At 42.2% G+C, this 21903-nt stretch overlaps 1 protein-coding gene across 4 annotated transcripts in view; it reads right to left on the bottom strand.

The window, feature by feature from the left end:
• Positions 1–21063, bottom strand: part of LOC142436381 (uncharacterized) — a 67880-nt gene extending 46817 nt beyond the window's left edge. For all 4 annotated transcript variants that reach the window (XM_075540071.1, XM_075540072.1, XM_075540070.1 and 1 more), the window contains exons 1-2: positions 20906–21063; positions 20569–20611 (exon numbers count right to left, since the gene is read on the bottom strand). The gene's annotated coding sequence lies outside the window, so the exon portion shown is untranslated. The remainder of the gene's footprint in view (positions 1–20568; positions 20612–20905) is intronic.
• Positions 21064–21903: the final 840 nt, after the last annotated feature.

The raw sequence follows: 21903 nt of genomic DNA, 5'->3' as shown, positions 1-21903 counted from the left end.
TAAAAATATTATATCCTGTCAAACAATCTTCATAGTTTAGAATTATGTTTTTCATCAAGCCTTGCTGTTTTTCATCCAGATTCTTCCCCTAGATCAGGGGTCAGTAAATTTCTTTTTTCAAAAAGACCTCTGAAAACTATAATTGATTATTCCATTGGTCATATAGACTTGGAGACAATTATTCAACCTTACTGATTGTGAAAACAACAGCAGGAAAGAGAAAAGGGCATAGCTGTGTGCTAATAGAATGTTATTCACAAAGACAGGCACTGGGCCATGAGCCTGTTAACCAAAGCCCTTCAATGAGGGTCTGTGTAAGTAACAGATGATCTTCTGTTTCTTTTCTAAAACAGTTTTATTGGAATTTCATGCACATGATATAATTCAATCATATCAAGAAGAGGCATATACCTGTCTTGATTTTCTCTGCAGTAGGAGCAGCTTGCCTGCCACTACCCCTCATCCCCTAAAAATTTTTGCCAGTGCCAAATTCTTCTCCACTCATCCCTTGGTCAGGAATGCCTCCCAGCTGATGAGGTGTCCCATCTGTGGCGCAGAAACATCCTAGACACTGACAGAAGAGCGCTTCAGCAGCTTGGCATCCCTACATTCCCTGACTTGATTGATCCCTAGTCACAGCTTCCAAACCAGCATATCTCAAAGGACATTGACACAGCAGCCAAGCTCATTGGGGCTGCCACAGTTGGAGTGGCATCTCTGGAGCCCACATTGGGACTGGGTTTGGGAGCCTCATCCTTGCTTATGCCAGGAACCCTTCTCTGAAGCAGCCGCTCTTCTCCTATGCCATCCTGGGCTTTGCCTTCTCGAAGGCCCTCGGGCTTTTCTGCCTGATGGTGGCCTTCCTCATCCTTTTTACCATGTGAAGGAGCCATATCTACCCCCCACATTTCTCTGTCCCAAGTCTCTCTGCCCAAAATTTCCCTTCCCTGCACCTCCCCGGACAGCCTGGGGAAAATAATTGGCTCAAGGTTTGACAGAGACAAATAAATACTGTATTAATAAAGATGCTTCTTTTTTTAAAAAAAAGTGGGGGGCATACAATCATCATCACTATCGATTAAATTTTTTCTTCCTTTTGTTCATATCATTACATTTTTGGCAAAATGTACACAAGAAAACATTCTCCAATTCAACCACTGTTATATGTACAATTGAGTATCTTTGATGATACTTTTCATGTTTACAACCATTATTGATATCCTTTTCAAAATTATCCCATCACCAATAATATAAACTGAATTCCCCCTAAGCAACAACCATTTCACCTTCACCCATGGTAACCATTGGTCAAGCTCTGTTTGTTTTTATATAGTTTTAAAAATAGATGTATATAATATTCACATATCAGGCATCAAAGAACAAAAAAATCTTTATAATTGGGTGCATACCTCCATGATACAATCACCGAGGACAAACAGGTGCATATGCAAATGTGGTGAACAAAGCTGATGGTGCCGGCTATCAAAAGAGATAGTGTCTGGGGTCTTAAAGGCTTGAAGGTAAACAAACGGCTATCTAACTCAGAAGCAACAAAGCCCACATGGAAGAAGCACACCAGCCTGTGTCATCAAGAGGTGTGGAAGGGATCAGGTATAGGCATCATAAGAAAAAAAAAATCTTACCAGAGTGAATGAAGGGGAAAGTGCACAGTGGTGACCCTAAGCCCATTTGTTGGCCACTGTAGATCCCCTTGCAGAGCGGTCTAGGGGAGGACTTGAGTCAGTCAGGGTGTGATATAGCACTGATGAAGAATACAGCTTTCCTCCAGTTCATAAATGCTTCCACCCCTCCCTCCACCCCACCCCACCCCACTACCATGATCCAAATTCTACCTTGCAAGTCTGGATAGAGCAGAGGATGTACACTGGTGCAGATAGGAGCTGGAGGCACAGGGAATCCAGGGAGGATGATACCTTCAGGACCAGGGTGTGAGGGGTGATACTGGCAGGGTAGAGGGTGAGTAGGTTGGAAAGAGGGAACCGATTACAAGGCTCTACATGTGACCTCCTCCCTGGGGGACAGACAACAGAAAAGGGGGTGAAGGGAGACTCTGAACTGGGCAAGATATGACAAAATAATAATTTATAAATTGTCAAGGGAACATGAGGGAGGAGGGAGCTTTGAAAATGATGAGGGCAAAGAATGTACAGATGTGCTTTATACAATTAATGTAAGTATGGATTGTCATAAGAGTTGTCTGAGTCCCTAATAAAATGTTTTTTAAAAATAGTATTCATTTACATAGATGTTTAAAATGTTGTACTATATGTATATATGCATATATATAATAATGAATTCTTTGGTTCTCTCCCCCTCCCACATTCATTGTTTGCTCCCGAAAGTTCCTCACCCTTCCTACTCCTCTACTCCCCTAGGGCCCTATAGACCATTGCATCAGTTATTGTCTCTAGGGATCCGCGCCTTCTGTGCTTTACAAACTTTGAAACCCAATAGAAACAACAAAAAACAAAACCAAAATAAAACAGCAAGAAGAAAATAATAATAATATAAAGATAAAAATGAAAATGAAGAATAAAGAAGGAAAGACTACCATCAATATTTTAAAGTTCAGCAAAAAAAAAAAAATCCTGTCATGGAACAAGTGAGAAATGCTTTACCTTAGAGCAAGTACAGGTTGGATCGAGAGGTAGGTCAACTGACCAATTGTCATATTATGCCATGGTCTGATCCACCGTGATCAAGTTCGCAGTTATCTCTGTCTGAGAGTAAAGCTTTTCAAGGGGATCTGCCAGAGGTTTAATATGACTAAATATTCTTCAGATGGATTTTTTTGAGTTCTCACTGTTCACCTACCCTTCGACAAATTGGATGTTCATAATTTGAGCTCTGAAGGTTTTTCCTTCATCACATTTGAATTGTCACTATCTTTGGGTCACACATGCTGGTGTGCTTCTTCACTGTGGACTTCCTTGACACCTGACTTAGATGGCTGCTTGAAGACAAGCCATTTAGATCCCAGATAATTGATACCCTGGTACCATCTGCTTTCTTCACCCCACTTTGCTGTAATGCCCCTATCTTCATTGATTTTTCAATGAAGGTAAGTATTGAGCAGAGCCATGTTAAGATCCTGTACCCAGAATATGATCACCTAGAGGATGGATCTAGCTAAATCCTGTCATATACCATGGGCACCTCTAACTAGTGCCTGGAAAGTGAACATGTGAAACTCCACAACTATGTTAGTCTGGGTGGACTAGGGAAAAAAATTCACAGACATTCATATGTGTACAAGAGAGAACTTTATATCACAGAGAAATTGTACATTAAGAAGGCATAACCGCCCAGTCCAGTTCAAGTCCATAAGTCTGATATTAGCCCAGATATCTGACACCAGACTATAAATTCTTCAGACTCATGCAACACATGCAATGATGCCGAATGCATGAAGAGCACATGCCAGTGGGTGCAAAGTCTTGTGGATCCAGTGGAGATGGGTGGAAACATCTCAAAGCTGTTAAGAGTCTCCACGTGGCTCCTTCAGCTCCAGGGCTCTAGCGTAGCTCCTTGTGCATTGTTGACAGGAATGTCTCATAGGGCATGAGACTGTGTCCTGCCTCCAGCGAGCTATTTTTCTCCTCAGTGCCTCCAAATGATGTCATCAAACTGCACCCAGATTGACAGACTAAACTCCATCCCTTCATCTTAAGTCTCAAATTGACAGCAGATTATACAACTACCACAGCAACCATGGAGGCAGATAAAGAGCAGGACAGGAAAAGCGAAGTAGGTACCTTCTCTATTTGTTTTGTACTCTACTCTTATTTGTATCTTTATGTCATTATAATTTTTCTTTATGTTTAATTATATCTTTGTTATTAATTGTTTTTGTTATTATCTCCAAGTTTGGAAGTAAAGGAGTGGATGAATAGAGACCATAACTGAGGCAATGGTTTATATGGAAGGGGGAGGAGTAATCAGTGGATCTGTGAAGCAGGAGGGAGCATTAAGCTTATTTTGAAAATGGGCATACAACTTTTTTTTAGAAGTGTTTTAAGTATGGAAATGTGAATGTTATATCAGGAAAAGAAAGAAAGAAAGAAAGAAAGAAAGAAAGAAAGAAAGAAAGAAAGAAAGAAAGAAAGAAAGAAAAAGAAAGAAAAGAAAGAAAAGGAAAGAAGAAAAGAAGGGAGGGAGGGAGGAAGGAAAGAAAGAGAAAGAAAGAAAGAAAGAAAGAAAGAAAGAAAGAAAGAAAGAAAGAAAGAAAGAAAGAAAGAAAGGAAGAAAGAAAGAAAACGATCTATGGTTACCATGTGTGAAGTGGGAAGAGATTTGGCTTAGGGGGGCATTAAATTAAGTTTAACTGCAGTGAAACAATATGCAGGGGGATAAAAATAATGGTTGTACAACCTGAAAAGAATACTCAATGGCACTGAATTACACATGTAGAAGGCGTTGAATCGGTGAAAGTTTTGTTGCATACAGTTTTGCAAGTATGTGAAATATATTACATGAATAATGATTACAGAGGGGGAGAAATTGTTCTATAATTGACTGTGGTAAAGATTATACAACTCTTCTTGATATGGTTGAAGTATTGAATTATATAAGGGGGAAAGTTCTAATAAAAGTGTTTTGTTTTGAAGTGGATGCTCAGAAATGTTCATCATTTTACCTTCCACTTTAACTCAACAGCCTGCACATCTCATGGGCTACCCTTGTCCTAAGGGTAGAACTGGGCTGCCCAGAGAGAAAGTGGAACATTCCTAGGAAAATAGTATCCCCAGGAATTCCCTTCATTATGGCTCACACCTCAGGCCAACTGTCTGCATTTCTACAAATCTACCCATGGTTTTCAGGAAGAAATTGTTTGTCCACAGTCAGTGCAAATGATGAAGGGTAGAGATTGACCTCACAGAACACAGGTCAGGAAAATCCCCTCTAGAGGCCATTACTGCTCCTCCTCAGAGCCATCCTCTTTCTGCTTCCACAAGCACAGCACACGTGGATCGCCTACAGTAAAATATGGTAACAGAGCTCCAAGTCACACATGAAAGTCAGGTATCTTAGGCCTTCATCCTTACCATGTTAAACAGAGATGCCTGTGGAGGTGACACCCTTCTGGATTCTTCTTGGTGACATGAATGTCCTACCCTGTAAGCACCTTCATGTCAAAAGCAGTTCTTTTCATCTTAGAATGGTTTTAAATTATATTTCCCCCCGTATTCCTAGGTGTGATCGTGCAGGTAGAGCTGCTACAGACCAGTCATGAGTTGGGAAAGCTATGTGCTATGTCTCAAAGTGCTATGTCTAGCTTCCAGGTCTGAAAATATCAATGTTTCTAGATCTAAAAGGCTCTGGGAAACACGACCTGTGTTAGGTGGCACAGAAGCCTTGTGATGAGTCTTAGCAACAACTCAGTTTTCACATATTGATGCATTGCAACCACTATAGCTCAACCAGCTGCATGTGTTTTAACAATCTGAAACCTGAGGACACTGACATGTAAAATGTAGGAAACGTACTAGGAGACACAATGAAGGCTTAATGGTCAAACATCTCAAGCATCACAACCCTAATTGGGCAGCAGAGGGAGCTCAGGGTACATGGGACACAATCTTTGCCACAGGAGCAGGTGCAGGGGGTGCCAAGTGTTTCTTTGCTCTTGTGTCTGGAGTTTTCCAATTCACCCATGTGGAAGACCACTTCAAGGAACCTTCAGCAACTAGGTTCGCATGCCTCTTATTTTCCTGGAGGGCAGATCCTAAAAATTAAAAGCCCATATTCTTCCTCAGAAGACAGGGGAGAAAGAAATCACACTTGGGACAAGTTGAAATCAATCCCAGAAGGACTGGTAGTCTCTCTATGCCGTTAAATTCTGACCTCCATGTGCTTCACTCAACACAATCAGTTTCTCTCCATCCTAATTATTTTTTCCAAATTACTTTAGGTTGAAATTGTATGTGTGTGAATCCCAGCCCAAGTATCTCCTGTGAAGAGAAAACCAAACCAAACCTGATTTTACCATTTCTGAAATAATTGACAGTTGTATATTATTTTTGTCAATATTTATTATTTTAATAGGTAATTATTCTCTTGAGAAAAACATATCCTTTAACCAGGATTTGTCAAATTATTTTTTTACATTTTATTAGGGGCTCATAAAACTCTTATCACAATCCATAAATATACATACATCAATTGTATAAAGCACGTCTGTACATTCTTTGCACACCAGCCTGTATGATCATGAGGTGTACACGTGATCATGTATCAGACATCAAAGACCCAGAACAAAATAATATCTTTGTGAATGAAGAGGAGTGTGCAGTGGCGACCCAAAGCCCATCTATAGACAATTGGACATCCCCTTACAGAAAGGTCACAAGAAAGAGAAGAGCCAGTCAGGGTGCACTACAGCACCGATGAAACAAACAACTTTCCTCTAGTTCTTTAATGCTTCTCTCCCCACTATCATGGCCTCAATCCTACCTTATAAATCTTAGTAGACCAGAATATTTACACTGCTACAGATAAGATCTCGCAACACAGGGAATCCAGGACAGATAAACCGCTCAGAACCAACAATGAGAATAGAGATATCAAGAGAGTAATGGGAAGGTGGGAGTAGAAAGAGGAAATCAATCACAAGGATTGACATAGAACTCCCTCCCAGTGGGACAAACAGCATAAAAGTAGGTGAAGTGAGACAGCAGACAATGCAAAATATGAAAATCATAATTTATAATTTATCAAGGTTCATGAAAGAGGGAAAGAGGGAGAGTGGGAGAGGGAGGGGAAAATGAGGAACTGATATCAAGGGCTCCAGTACAAAGCAAATGCTTTGAAAATGATGATGGCAGCATATGTACAAATGTGCTTGACAATGGATGAATGCATGAATTGTGATAAGAGCCCTAAGAGCCCCCAATAAAAGTATTTAATAAAAAAGAAAGCATTAGTATTGTAAAGCATAATACCTAGATTTGGAGAGCACAATCAACTCCTCAAGCATGGGAGACTTCCTCTAGTTTTTGGAAGATGCCCTGGAAACGTCCCGATGTGTTATGCAAATTCACAGATAGCATTGGCTTCTCTGGGTATGTAGAGACCTTCAGCATCTACAGAACTTCTAAGTTTAACTCAGTACCTTAAAATTCTTGGTGTGCAAAAGATTTGTGAAGGGAAGGCAAGCTTGATTCAAGGCAAGACAAACCTGCAGGGAAGGAGCGAGACTCAGGAGCCGCTGTCATATTCAGCTCAAGGGGACAATTAAGGGAAGGTCTAGAAGGGGCTGGGGAGGGTTTTACTTTTAGCATATGAATTTTCTTTTCCAAAAGATAATTTAAAAGAGAATTAGACAAGGGAAGCTTGTGTCAGATTAAATATATATTTCTAGGGGAATATTTATTTAACTGCATCAAGAAATGAATAAGCACCACACTTAAGGGGTGGAGAGGAGGAGGGCACATTTCAAGGCACTGTCTCTAACTGTAGGTTGACATTTCCATTAAGTCAATTCTTTCTCTTAACAACCCTATAGAATAGGGCTGCCCTTGTAGGCTTCTGAGTCTATAAATCTTCATGGGTGTGTAGAGAATTCTTCCCCCTGCAGAGCCATTGGAGATTTAGAATGACTGACCTTGCATTTAGCAGCACACTGCATAATGAACCCCACACGCAGGGCTTTCCAAGATATCTAGAACATTCTTATCTACTCTTGGAGTGACTCTCTTAGAAGTCATTCAACATTACTTATGACTATATAGGCAGAAGGTATGCAAATAGACCCCTCCCCTGCTGAGGAAAACCATCCAAGTCCCAACTCTGAAGCTCTTGGACAGTTGCTCCACCTCTGGAATTCCAAGGTACCCCCATTCAAGACTGAACAAATCAAGTCACAATGGAATCTCTATTGAGCTCAATTTTCCTTTTTGGAATTTCAAAAGATGCTTTGATGCAGAGAAAGTGTGCATGAGGGGGCATGAGTGAGAGGCAGTAAATATGATTTTCAGGATCAGGATGTCTGTGTGTTTGCAGGTGTCCAGTGTGAGGTGGAGCTATGGCATCTGAGGGAGGCTTGAGGCAGTCGGAGGCTTCTCTGATATTCTCCCGTACAGTCTCTGCATTCATTGCCTGTATTTATAATATACACTGGATCTGCCTAGCCCCAGAGAAGGGGCGGCAGTGGGTTTCATACATGAATAGTGTTGGTAGGACTCTCCGAAGGGCCAATTCACCATCTCCAAAGACAATGGTAAGGACATACTATAACTTCAAATGGACAACCTGAACTTCAAGGACACAGTTTTGTATTTCTGTGCAAAAGATGCACAGTATGGTAGTTACATAATCTGGTGTGAATTTGGGACTTCAGAGGATAAAGAGGGAAGGGTTGGGGTCTGTCAATTGGATCATAGCCAATGAAGCCTCTGCGTGGGCATGGCCTTCTGAGAATTCTGGGAAATCCCGTATTCCATCTTGGAGGTGGAAGAGAGACTCTCTAATCCCTGGGAGACACCCTACTGACAAGGGTGACTCTCTGTGAGACATCCCTGAATAGAAGCCACATGGACCTACCCCATGCAGCCCTGGGTTCTGGAGAAGCCATGTAGAGACCCGTCTCCACTGAAAAGCTTACAATGCCACTGGATCCAAAGACTTTCTGCCCACTGGCCTGTGACCATCTTGCATTCTGGATCATTGCATGTATTTCATAAGTATGAAGAGGAATTTATACATTGGTATCCGACACATGGGCTAATAATGGACTTATGGGCTTGGACCTAACTGGGGTTAAGATGCTTTCTAAATGTACAATTGCCCTTTATATTAAATCTCTTATACACAATATACGTGTGTCTATGGATTGGTTTCTCTAGTCTACCCAGACCAACGCACACAGTGAGGAGAAGTCAGAGTTAACCCAGACATGAATGTACCCTAGTGGAAGAGGTTAGGCTGCAGGAACCCCTCAGGATCTGCAGAGCACAGGACTCAGACCCAGGAGCAGGTCCAAATGGAGCTTCACTACTGGCTTCCTGTTGTGTCTGGGGATTCTTCTCCTTCTCAGCATCCCTCAGGGAATCAGTGCATCTCCTCCCGTCTTTCTGAAACACTCACCCAATCTCCCTCTGATGATAGGATGATTTCAAACTTAGCTTGTTTCATTTTTCCCTTGAATTGTCTCAAATTTCCCATGTAATTGGTAATTCCTGCATCTAGGACAAATTCTGTTCAAATCATCGGCTTCATCAAAAACTTTATCCCTTGCTTTCAATAACCCTCCTGTATTCCCTCCTTCCTCGGGATAACAGTCCCTGCTGTGCAAAGGATCTCACTTTATTATCTTTGTATGTGTGTGTGTGTGTATATATATATATATATATTTCCACACAACATACTACATGAACTTACCACCAGTAGCCCAATCCTAGATCAAGTCACCTTTCTCCATTCATCCAAACGGAGACTTTCTTCTCTGAGTTCATTCATTTTATTCATTCACAGCTCCTGTCTGTCCTTGTCCACCACAGGCTAATTTGAAAGTCAGTTTTTTTTTCTCCAAAGGCTGTTTAATTTAGCAGTTGTGCATATTGATACAAGAGTAGGAAAAGGGAGATAAGACACATTTTATGCTTAGTCTCAACATGCCTCCCCAGACCTCACCTCCCTTCCTGCCCTATGTCCCCTTGTGCATGGGCTATAAGCATCCTATTCTGTACAGGGCACCCACAGGTTCCCTTCAAGTTCTGTCAGAATATCCTTCTCTAGAGACATGCCCAGGGACTGATTTTCTGTCAATCAGTACTGTGACTGCTGTAGTTATGATCACATATTTCTGAGTCAGGCACACACAGAGGGAAAGGCTATGGGAACCCAGACACATACACCCATACAGGGAGAGGGCGGGGCTCAGGGGTCACTCAAGCCCACAGATAACAGGGACCCTCAGGGGAGAAATGTAGAGGAGCCTAAGAAGGATTAGTTAAATTAGGTACCTATTTCCTCTACCTGCAGAGAAAATGTCTCTGCCACACACCTCCACATTCTTGTAGCTCAGTGTGTATATTCTTGTATGCACTTTGTCTGTTTTTTTGTATGTGCTAGTACACATGAACTACTCTGTGCCTTAATATGTTATACTATGTGACAGAACTTGTAGTCTGTTCTGCATTGATTCTATTATTATAATTCTAGTATATTTTAGTGTGTCTTTGTGGGTTTTTTTCTTAAGTAAATGCATGTATATTTATTAATCTGAGGGTATTGTATGAAGATTTGTTAGTTCTAGTATATGTGCTGATTTGTTCATAGTAGGCATGTGTATGTTAATATGACTGTTAAAACACAAATGTCATTATGTGAGTTTCCTGCTTGCGTGTGTTCAGTCCAACCCATGTGAGCTCTTCAAACTTTATGAGCTCACATCTCCTTGAATAAAATACTTTATTGAGTGTTAAGAAATTACTAAGCTTGGGGGAATCCATTAGAGGCCCATAGTAATATGCACAGCAGAGTACGCTAATCAGTGAAACTTCTTTTTAAAGTGGACAATAAGAAACAGAAGGACATGAACAGCAAATCCTAGAGGTGAACTAGTCAATGCAGAGACATCCTTAACTAGGAAACAGGCCCAGAGGGATGTTTATTTTCTCCTCTCTGAAGCTCTTGTGTTTATGGATGGCAATGATAAAGCCTTTGTAAAAGAATGCACGCTACACTCAAAGGATGTCTAGTTGTAGGTACATGGGTGATGCCAAGAGCCAACGTGAATGCAGAAGTTTAAAGGTAAATGAGATGGATCAAGGAAAAGGATGACTTATCTTCCATCATCTTTGCCCAGAGAATGGGGTTCAAGCTCTCTAAATAAGGTTAACTGATGAAAAATAACACAAACTATTGGAGAGGGCTTACTCCTATTCCTTTCAAACAGCTAAAAGAACTCAAGGTTGCTTGTGCCCAATATGGCCCAACTGCCTCTTTTACTCAATCTTTATTAGATACACTGTCCTTCGAGGTGCTTCCCGCCGCAGAATGGAAACAATTGGCTTTTGAAAATGCAAATACTGCCTGCCAGGCAGCGCTGAGACCTTTTGGAAAAAAGGGCAACCTGTCCGATTATATCAGACTATGCTCAGACATTGAACCTTTCTTTACTCAGGGGCTTGCGATAGCAGCTGCTTTGTAAGGAAAAACAGTAAAGGAGGGTTAATGATACTATGGAACTTATGGGAGCCCTGCAGGCTGGGCTCCCTTCCCCCTCTGCTATTCCAGCCAATACATATAAGTTCATTTTAGATTTAAAAGATTGTTTTTATACCACGCCCTTGGATCCAAAATATTGTAAAAGATTTGCCTTTAGTGTCCCTTCCACCAACTTCAAAGAGCCTATGAAGAGATATCATTGGCTTGTTTTGCCTGGAGGAATGGCCCCAACCCGCTATTATTATGGGGAGGAGGGCATGTTTGGGTTTTTACACAGGATGCTGATGGAGCATGGGGGCTGCCTGAATGGTTGGTGCAGTTTGCAAACCATGCAGATGGTAATTTGCCTCAGAGTGCTTCTGGGGACATGGCTCAGTGAGAAGTACTAGGCTTAAGTTTCTGATCCACCACTCTTACTTCCTGCTGTCTGGGAAGGTCTGGAAATCAAGATGTGGGTTAATGACTCACGCCCTCCCTGTACAAAGTGAAGGAAATGTTATTCCACCCACTCCACAGTCTTTTTCCTCATGTAGACTAGAGATTCAAAAGAATAATAAAACCATATTGTGGAGATCATGTCTCACAGACAAGCCCATCAGGTATAACGTCACAAAAGAGAGATATATCATCGATTGGTCTGTCAACCAGTACAATACTCAAAAAAAAAACACTGCCAAATGGGAAAAGGGGCTGTCTGCAGGGCTTTGGTGGTCAGATTTGGGTTTTCCACAAACTCAGTGGTGGAAAATAGGGGCTGCTTAGGGGGACATGAAGCTTATGGGCCCTACCTCCAGACCACAGGGAAATGTTACTGCCTGCGTACCATCGCCTTATGTACTTTTGGCAGGGAATATTACTATAGATCATGATGACTCTAAGTTTAACAGGTCTTGTAATAACTGCAATTTGTCTAATTGTATTACCTGGTCCCCTGAAGGTATTGTCATCGCCATTTTATATCAACCTTCTTTTGTTATGCTGCCAGTGAATATTACTGGGCCTTGGTATTCAGAAAGAGGGTTACAGGTATTAGAAGAGACTGAAAAGGCATCAACCAGATTTAAGTGTTTTGTAGGTTTGCTTATAGCAAGTATTTTAGCTATATTAAGTTTAGTTGCTACTGCTACTACTGCAGCAATTGTACTTTCACAAATCTTACAAACTGCCCACTGTGGAAATGAATTATCCAAAGATGTGACTAATGTTTTGGGTACTCAAGAAGATATAGACAGGAAGTTAGAACAAAAAGTAAATGCTCTTTATGACATGGTCATGTATTTAGGAGACGAGGTGCAGGGGCTTAAGGCCAGGTCTAGTCTACAGTGCCATGCTGTACATACATGGATCTGTGTTACACCTAAATAGTACACTAACAGTCAGTATAGCTGGATTAAAGTGTAGAATCATCTTCAAGGTACTTGGCACAATGCTAATGAGTCTTTAGATTGATTACAACTCCATCAAGAAATATTAGCCATAAAAGATGCTAAGTCTCTTTATTTTGATGTCGACAAGGTTGCTGAGGATTGGCTCCAGCATTTTCAAGATTCTTTCCCTTCGTTAGGAAATCTCAGAGGCCTACCTCACATGCTTTTTCTCTAGTCACAGCGGGAGTGTGTGTATTGTTTATCTTATGCATACTCCCTATGATACTGCACAAGGTTATGGTTGAATTATTGGCTTTAGGAACAAAATTACAGGAAGTACACCTGCATACTTCACTCCCTCCCCAAACAGGAGTATAAGGCAGAGGCTGGTTAGTCAGACGGGTAAAATCGAGTCTGAGTATTCCAACCTAAGACAGGTCATAGTCTCCTGCAGACAGTGACTGATGACGGGTAAGGGCGATTTCAGGACTTCACAACCTAAGACAGACACAGTGATCTGCTGACGTTTTGAGTAAAGACGTCTTCAGTAAATAAAAAAGCGGGGGCTGTTGAAGGCCATTAAGACTCAGCTTTGAAACAGCTGATAACTCTCATGAACTATGTGTCAGTGTTTGCTGATTTCTTCTGTGACTTTACGTTTTGAACATACTGTTAAGAACAAGAACAACAAAAAAAAAGAACAAGAAAGTATGCAAAGTCTGGGAAGATACGTTGTTTAATTTTCTCAGGGATGTCTGCCTTGGCAGAAGACAAAATTGCTATGTGTAGCAAATGTGCTTGCTTAACAATGAGATAATAAACCCCGGGTTGTTTCTGCATGGATAAAAGGAGTATGTAAAACAAACCCGAAGCTTCAGTATTCACTGTTGCCCTCCCAATACTTTTAATCTCTTCTTTTTACCCTAATAATCATTCCCCCTCTTTCAGGACGGTTTGACTCCTGAGCTGGCTACGACAGCCCCTCCTTGATCAAAATTCTTAATCTAAAGCTTGAGTAAATTTTAACTCCTTCCAGAAAAAAATTGGTTGGTGTATAGAAAAAAGACCAAACAAATATCCTGAATACTGAAAGTATAACAGTCAAGAGATCAATCATTGCATTAGATAAATCTGCTGAACAATGCCTCTTTAGAGTATTGAAAGGAAAAGATATTACCTGGAGGACTGGTTTCACCTGACCAAAGCAGGCTATTGTCAATTGACTCTTGTGCATTTGAAAGATGAACAAAGGAAGGCTGAAGAAGAATGAATATATTAGAATTGTAGTTCTGGACAAGAATGTCCCACATACCATGGACATGCAAAGGACAAACAAGTCTGTTTTGGAAGATGTAATGTCAGAGTGCTACTTAGAGGCAAGGATGGTGAGAGTTCATATTATATACTTTGGACATATATCAGAAAAGATCATTCCTCGAAAAGGATATTTTGTTTGGTAAAGATGACGGGCAGTGAAAAACATGAATCCCACTACCAAATGGATTAACAAAGTGACTGCGACAAATGGTTCACCAAACCCGAAGAATGATATTCCTGCTCAAATTGCCTAATGCACAGAGAGGACCATAGGGCCATCCCAATCACAAGACACGGCATCCCTTAATGACCCACAGCGCTATGAGGGACAACACTGTGGCACACTGTGGGAAATGTGCTCGATCTGACTTCACCACACTGGGGCAAAACTCTAAGGGCATGCAACAGAGCAGCAAGAGGAGCAAAGCAATGAAGTGCCCGGGAAATACAAAAAAACAGACTGAGTGGCCAAGGCATGGTACCACATCAGACTCAACCAACAGTAAAATACTCCTAATGATCAACGAACAAACCTGGAATGATTCTTAAGTCTTTTCTCTTTTTTTCCGGTGGTTGCTTCCTTTTTTGTTGTTGTTATTTTGCTCTGTCTTGTTTCTGTGCTTATTATTGTCTCCGCATGTCTATCTAGATAAGATTGGCAGGATAAACACACCAGAGGAGACAACAATGGGGCTGATGGTTCTGGGGGGGGGGGGGATAAAGGAAACAGGGAAGTGGGGGAAAGGAAGTGGCTGTAAGCCTGGGGTCAAGGGCACAACAAGTGATCTAAAATCGACGTTGAGGAGAGTGTAGGATGCCTGGTAGGGCATGATCAAGGGCAATGTAATGAGAGGAATTACTGAAAACTGATGAAGGCCAAACATGATAGTGGGACAAGAGGAAAGTAAAAGGAAATAGAGGAAAGAAGTAGGAGACAAAGGGCATTTATAGAGTTCTAAATACAGTCATTTACATATGTACACATATATATGACAAAAGGGTAACATATCTATGTAAATATATTTAAATTTTAAGTATAAAAGTAGCAGATAGACATTGGACCTCTACCCCAGTACTCTCTCAATGAAAGAAGACTTTGTTCTAATAACCTGGCATTCCATGATGCTCAGCTTCCTGACACAATCGATTAAGACAAAATGGTGCAGAAGCAAATATGGTGAAGAAAGTTGATGCTGCCTGGCTATCAAAAGATATAGCTTCTGGGGTCCTAAAGGCCATCAAACTGAGAAGCTACAAAGTCCTCATGGAAGAAGCACACAAGCCTGTGTGATCATGAGGTGTCAATAGGATCAGGAATCTGGCATCAGAGACACAGAACAAAAAATCCTATCAATTTGAAAGAGGGGTAGTGTGGAGTGAGACCCAAAGTCCATCTGTAGGCAATTGGACACCCCCTTACAGAAGGGTGTGTTACACAGAAACAAAACCAGGACACTTGTGAATATATATAGATATGTGCATACATACATCTATTACATATACAATATATAATCATTATATATAAAACCATTATATATAATCATTATATATTATTATATATTCTATATAATGGATAGACATATAAAGCACAAAAGAATATAGCAGCTAATTTGTTCACACAGCTGTCCAGAGTGCTCAGTTCAACTCACTTTCGTGAAACATTTAATATACTGGAAGTCCTTCAACTCATGAGGGCCACTGGGTCCAAGGTCAAGGAAGCAGACAGGTGAGTCTTATGTACGGCAATGCAGGCAGTCTGGACACAGGCAGCAAACAAAGGGCAGATCATCAACAAAGAGCAAGAAGATAGGATCCAACAGTCCCAAGCTCAAGTGATGCATACATCAGCAACATGATGAAGCACTTCTCAAAGGAACCTCAAGCTCTAGCGACATGATCCACAGGTTGTTAGGCCAACACTTAGTGTAGCTCACAAGTTGTGGCAGAGAACTAGCAGGCGCACCCTGATCTGATGAGAAGAGTGCAAGAGAGAGAGAGGCACGGTTTGCCTAGCCATTTATCTCTTTGCCCTCCAATCAAACTGCAACATTATTTATACCATGTTCCTATGAGCCAGGTTGGCACAATAAACTAACCTATCAGAATGGGTCACAAGGATGAGCCAGTTAGGGTTCAGTATAACACCTATGAAACATACAACTTTTCTCTAGTTGTTTAGTGCTCCCCCCACCCCACAATCATGACCCCAAATCTACTGTACGAAACTGGCTAGACCAGAGAATGCACATGGGTACCGAAAAGAGCTAGAAACACAGGGAATCAAGGGCAGATAAACCCATCAGGACCAATAATCAGAGTGGCAATACCAGGAGAGTAAGGGGTAGGTGAGGGGTGAAAGGGGAAATGAACACAATGATCTACATATAACCCCTTCTCAGGGGGATGGACAACAGAAAAGTGGGTGAAGGGAGACATCAGACAGTATAAGACACGAAAAAGCAATAAAAAATTATAATTTATCAGGGCTTCATGAGGGAAGAATAAAATGAGCTGATACAGCGCTCAAGCAGAAAGAAAATGTTTTGAAAGTGATGATAGCAACATGTACAAATGTGTGTAACACAATTGATATATGCATGGATTGTAATACAAGCTGTACAAGCCCCTGATAAAATGAGTTAAAATAAATAAATTTTTTAAAAACATGCGTTCATCCTCAATTATGAGGATGGCACAGGAGAGTGCAATGTTTTGTTCTGTTGTGCAATGGGTCCCAGTGAGATGGCACTGACTCAATGACAGCTGATATGACAACAGTCTCAGAAACCACAAATATACACCCAGCGCAAACACAAAGACATTAGTGTTTTATGTTTACAAAAGATATTATTTCTCTCATGAAAAAAAGGGAAGAGGTTTCTTCAGTTAAAAAATGTTGGAACAAACAAGGTGACAACAAAATCACTGAGGCATTTCCACCCCTCATTAGTCCATTCTTTTGGTGAGCTGAAGGCAGTTCTCTAAGGGCCTCACAGCATGCCAGGTGGCAGAGTACTTTCAGGAACATGGGCTCTAGTCTAAAACAACACACTCACTAAGTGGTGAGCAGCTATTTGTCTGTCTGGGAAACTGTAAATCATGCAGTCCTGTACACTGAGGGTTCAGCTGGAAGTTCAGAGGATCCAGCAGAGCAAGAGACTGACAATAATTACTCACTGGATTGCAGGATGCTTAGAAGGTCTATAATCAATTGAATCAAAATAAAATTTCTTGAGAAACTTCCAGCCTAACTGTAAGATAGATGAAAACTAAAAATTCTGGCAGCTAGAGTAGTCACATAAGATTAAGAAGCACTTTTTTACTGTTTTGTTGCTTAAGTTCAACTTATTGGGTTCCAACATAACAATAGTTTTTAGAGCACTTAGTAACATTTTCTATGAGACAAGAAATAACCTGATACCCATGTCAGATGACGATATTTTAAGAAAACTATAGACGAGTGTTGATAATGGATCTGAATGAAAAAGTTATTTTTAAAATAGGAAACTGAGTCAGACAATATATTAAAATAAGCATGCATCAAGATTAATTCTAATTCATCCCAGAATTGATTTAACACAAGAAAATGAACACTCAAATATGCCTAGTGATGGGGGAAAAGTCAATTATCTAAATTGACACAGAATGAATAATAAACAAAGTAAAAAGCTTTTCATGTTAAAAAAAAAACAACTACAAATCTAACATGAAATAGGTAAAACTCAATATGCTAATATACATTCTTGTAAAAAAAACTTTGAAAATGTCACATGTAAGAGAAAGAGAAAAAAGTTCACCCCATCGCAGAATCAGGATAAACATACATATCCATTTTCACCACTCATATTAAAAATGATACTAGCTAGATTGATCAGAAAAAAAGAATTAATAAAAAGAAGAAAATGACTTCCAAAAAGAAGAAAAGAAAATTCCTTATTCATCATAAATTGAAGATGTCATGTAAAAAAGTTGCCAATTGAAGGCAAACAAGCGGCCATCTAGCTCGGAAACAACAAAGCCCACAGAGAAGTGCGCAACCTAAGCGAATACAAGGTGTTGAACGGACCAGGTGGCAGACACCAAGAACAAAAACCATCATTGTGTGATGACCTTCCTCTAATCTCTGGGGGATGGGCAATGGGAAGGTGGGTGAGGGGAGAGGCCTGGAAGTATAAGATAACATAATAATTTATAAACTATTAAGGGTTCATGGGGGAGGGGAGAGCGGGGAGGGAAGGGAAGGGATAAAAAGGAAAACGAGCTGATTCCAGGAACCCAAGTGGAAGGAGAATTTTGAGAATAACGAGGGCAACTAATGTATAAGGGTGCTTTACTCAATTGATATATTTATGCATTGTGATAAGGGTTGTATGAGCCCCAATAAAAAGATTTATTAAATTTTTTAAAAGTTGCCAAATAGGTCATAAATACTATATATAGGTAGTAAATGTTAAAATGTTCTAGGCAACATTTCAACACACAAAAATACTTGGTACTTAAATCCCTAATGATAAACTGCTAATCTCCAACTCCCAAACCATTAACCCTTACATATTAAGATGCTGACCATCTTTCAAACACACCTATACCCTTCTAAAACACAAGAGGAGGAGGAGGTGATGCTGTTTGCCAGAGAGCAGGGAGAGCCGGCCAGCCTGCCTGCAGGGCTAAAATGGGCAAAAGCAGTACTAGGAGATTTATATATGCAGTTAGCAGGTAGCACACATTTTGCCCTAACAAAACTACTGGTAAACATCCTTAGTTGTTATCAAAAAGGATACTACAAAAACATGTGTATGGTACACACACATGCACTTATGTACACACCAAAATCACATAAATAATGAAATTGAAAATAGATTTTTGTGTGTGTGAAACATTTTGAAACAATGATAAGATCTACAAAAATAAAATGGGATCCAACTCAACTATTCAAGTTTGTGAGACAGGTGGGAAAGCCTGGGGACCCCAGGGTGGGAGAGTGCCGACAGCGGGCCAGGGATCCAAACGGCATGCTGACACACAAGTGCACAATGTGAGCATCTCCAACCCATTTTCCTAACAGGACCTCCTCATTGACCACCTAGGTAGTGTCGAGAAAAACAAGTCCCCACTCAGTGGCTGGCCTACACACCTTTTCCAGCAGGTGGCTGCCCGGGGTTCAAGGCTAGGGGCGATCAGGGAGTGTGGAGGCAGCTCCAATCATTCCCTCTCACCTCCTTCCTCTCTCCTGTCCTCCCTCCTCTACTCCTGCCCCTCACCCCTCCACCCCCATCTTACAAGGAAGATTAGATCAAATCATCCGACATTGAAGGATTAAAAAGTGACATCACTATGAACACTTGGCCACCACAAGCCAGTTATCCCTGTGGTAACTTTTCCAACACTTCCTGCTGAAACCCCAACAGGTCAGAGGGATCTAGAGGTCCTTCTTTCATGGTCTAAATTCCTACTAAAAATCAAGATCCAGTGAGCTTCAACAATTTCTGCTCCAGGGGAGGTTTCTGTCCTCCCTCAGCTCGCCTTAGGACACCTACATTACCTTTACCAGGTGTACCGTCCCAGTCAAACAACCCACCTGACCCTGCTAAGTCCCTGCCTGCTCCAGGGAGGAGTCCCAAGGAGGCTGCAGCTAAGGCTCAAAGGGAGCACAGCAAGAAATGCCAATGCAGCGGCAAGGAGACCTACTGTGTGTTATGTGCACAAGATGCTCCAGTAGGTCCACTCAGACTCCAGTATCTCGTTCAGGGCCATGAGCGTTGTGCACTCGTTGATCAAAGACACCTTTGGGCACATCGCCGACCAGGCATCTCAACTGGCACATTCCAAACTACTCCACCATCACAGCCTGCGACATCCTGGTGACCATGAGCCTGCTGCTGCCTGGACAGCTGGCAGAGGCGCCTTGGCCAAGGGCCCCAGGGCCAACGCCCACTACACCAGCACCAAATAAATTGTCCTTCAGCCTCACAACGTTCAAACGCCAAGGGCCCATTTCAGGGTCACTTCCAGTTTCATCCCCCAAATAGAGGTTGAACACCTTAACATTACCTTGTTTTTGGTTCCTTTGTTTCAGTTTGGTTTTTGATTCTTCTGTGCATAGTTTAGTTAGATTACTTTTGTGATGGAGAGCATCTTTCTTTCTTTTTAACATGTTTTGGGGCACTTAATCCACATATCCCACATAATCCCACAATTCAGCCATCTTAAGCATTCCACAATCATTACCACAATCGATTTCACATCGTCTATTTTCCCACTATGATTAAATCGCCTTTAAGCAGACTTATTAGTCACCTTCAGTTGTAGTGTTCAGTCCCCTCAATCCTTCATTCTTACTCCCCAAGTCCCCTCACCCTCCCCAACTCCGCCAGCGACCCACCCCGACCCCACCCAGGCATCCTTACAGACACTCGCATGTTATTTCATCTCTAGGCATCCACTCCTTTTGTGCTTCACAAACTGAACCCAACAGAAACAATGAAGAATAGAAAGGAAATGAAATGGGAATGATTTTTAAAACCTTAGTAATATATAGATAGAAATAAAAACAAAGAGTAAGAAGAAAGGGCGGCCACCAATATTTTAAAGCCAGGGAAGACGTTTCTGTCACGGACCAGCAAGAGATCTTGCGCCTAGAACAGACTCTGGTCGGGTCCAGAGAGAGGTCAGCAGAACAAGATCCCGGGCTCACCTTTGAGCTGAGGAGGCGCAAGGAGTCTCGGGAGGAGGCATCGCTGTGCGGAAGGAAACAAGGGAGGGGGGTTAGGAGACCCGCAAAGAGAGAATCAGGGAACCCCGAAGCCCCAAACCCCAGCCGGGATCCCCTTTCTCCAACAGGGACTCCCACCATGAACCACAACCAATCTGAAAGCAGGGAAATAGGACCGGCCTTGGGGACACCCGCCCACCTCTCACCAAGAGAAGCGCTGGCAGGGTTCCTGGGGGAGAGAAAGGGCGCTTGCACCCTAGTCAGCTGGACTAAAACAGCCTCCGCCCACATACATGTCCCGGAGCCCAGAGCCTCCCACCTGGGAGCGCCGGCAACAGGGTGCTCAGGCTGTGGGCGCTTCTCTGGCACCGCAAGCAGAGCACCGACAGTGGAATCCTTGCAGTGAGTTGCAGTTCAGAATAAGACACCGCCACTTCCGGCCCTGTCTGGGCGTGACCCGGGGTGGGAGGAGCTGGCGGGGTCAGAGAGGGGTAGGGGTCTGCCTTCACTTCCTCTCAAGGCAGCTCTTTCCCCGCCCATTTCTGCTGAGATGCCAGCACAGGCGCCTGGTGAGGGGGTGGGCGGGGCCTGGCCGGCTTGGGGCGGGGCTCGGGGAGGAGCCAGAGAGGAGAGAGGCGGTCCACGCCAAAGGGTCCACACCTGTGGCTGAAACTCCAGCGGCAAAGACTCAGATAACAATGGCTGAGGCACCAGTAATTTGGCCCTTTGCAGAGGGAGTGCATGGGTGACATGGTTGAGATAGAACCATGTACGTTGGGTGTGGATGTGTATCCTCCTAACAAACTGGAAACACCCAACCCCCCAACTCTGCCAAAGTGTTAATGGGGCTGAAGCAAGAACTGAGGGTCCCTGCTTAACATATGAGTTCAAACAGTTACCGTACCATGGGCTCAGAAGATAAAGGGGGGCCTGGCCTCTATCACTTTCTGTTTTATAAGGACAGGACTCCCTCATATGCAAATTATCTTTCAGGCACTAGGGTACAATTTCACCCTTGGGGTGGGAAAACTATCAGTTCTCTTCAGACAGGGCTGTGGGTCTCTTGGGAAACAGAGCTGTGGTCTAAAGATGCTATTGCTGTGTGTTCTGCTGTGCCTGTGACAGTTCCCCAAGGTGAGAGATTCAGATATCCGACCTGGGTCTATGGAGATAGTTGTGACTGACATGGAATTTTCTTTTTTTAATTTGCAGGCGTCCTGTCCCAGGTGCAGCTTCAGGAGTCGGGTCCAGGACTGGTGAAGCCGTCCCAGAAGCTGTCCCTCACCTGCATTGTCTCTGGTTTCTCCATAACAAGCA

This window comes from Tenrec ecaudatus, unplaced genomic scaffold (assembly GCF_050624435.1).
Source record: "Tenrec ecaudatus isolate mTenEca1 unplaced genomic scaffold, mTenEca1.hap1 Scaffold_251, whole genome shotgun sequence".
In the NCBI taxonomy this organism is placed as follows: domain Eukaryota; kingdom Metazoa; phylum Chordata; class Mammalia; order Afrosoricida; family Tenrecidae; genus Tenrec; species Tenrec ecaudatus.
This window is presented reverse-complemented; position numbering and strand designations above follow the sequence as displayed.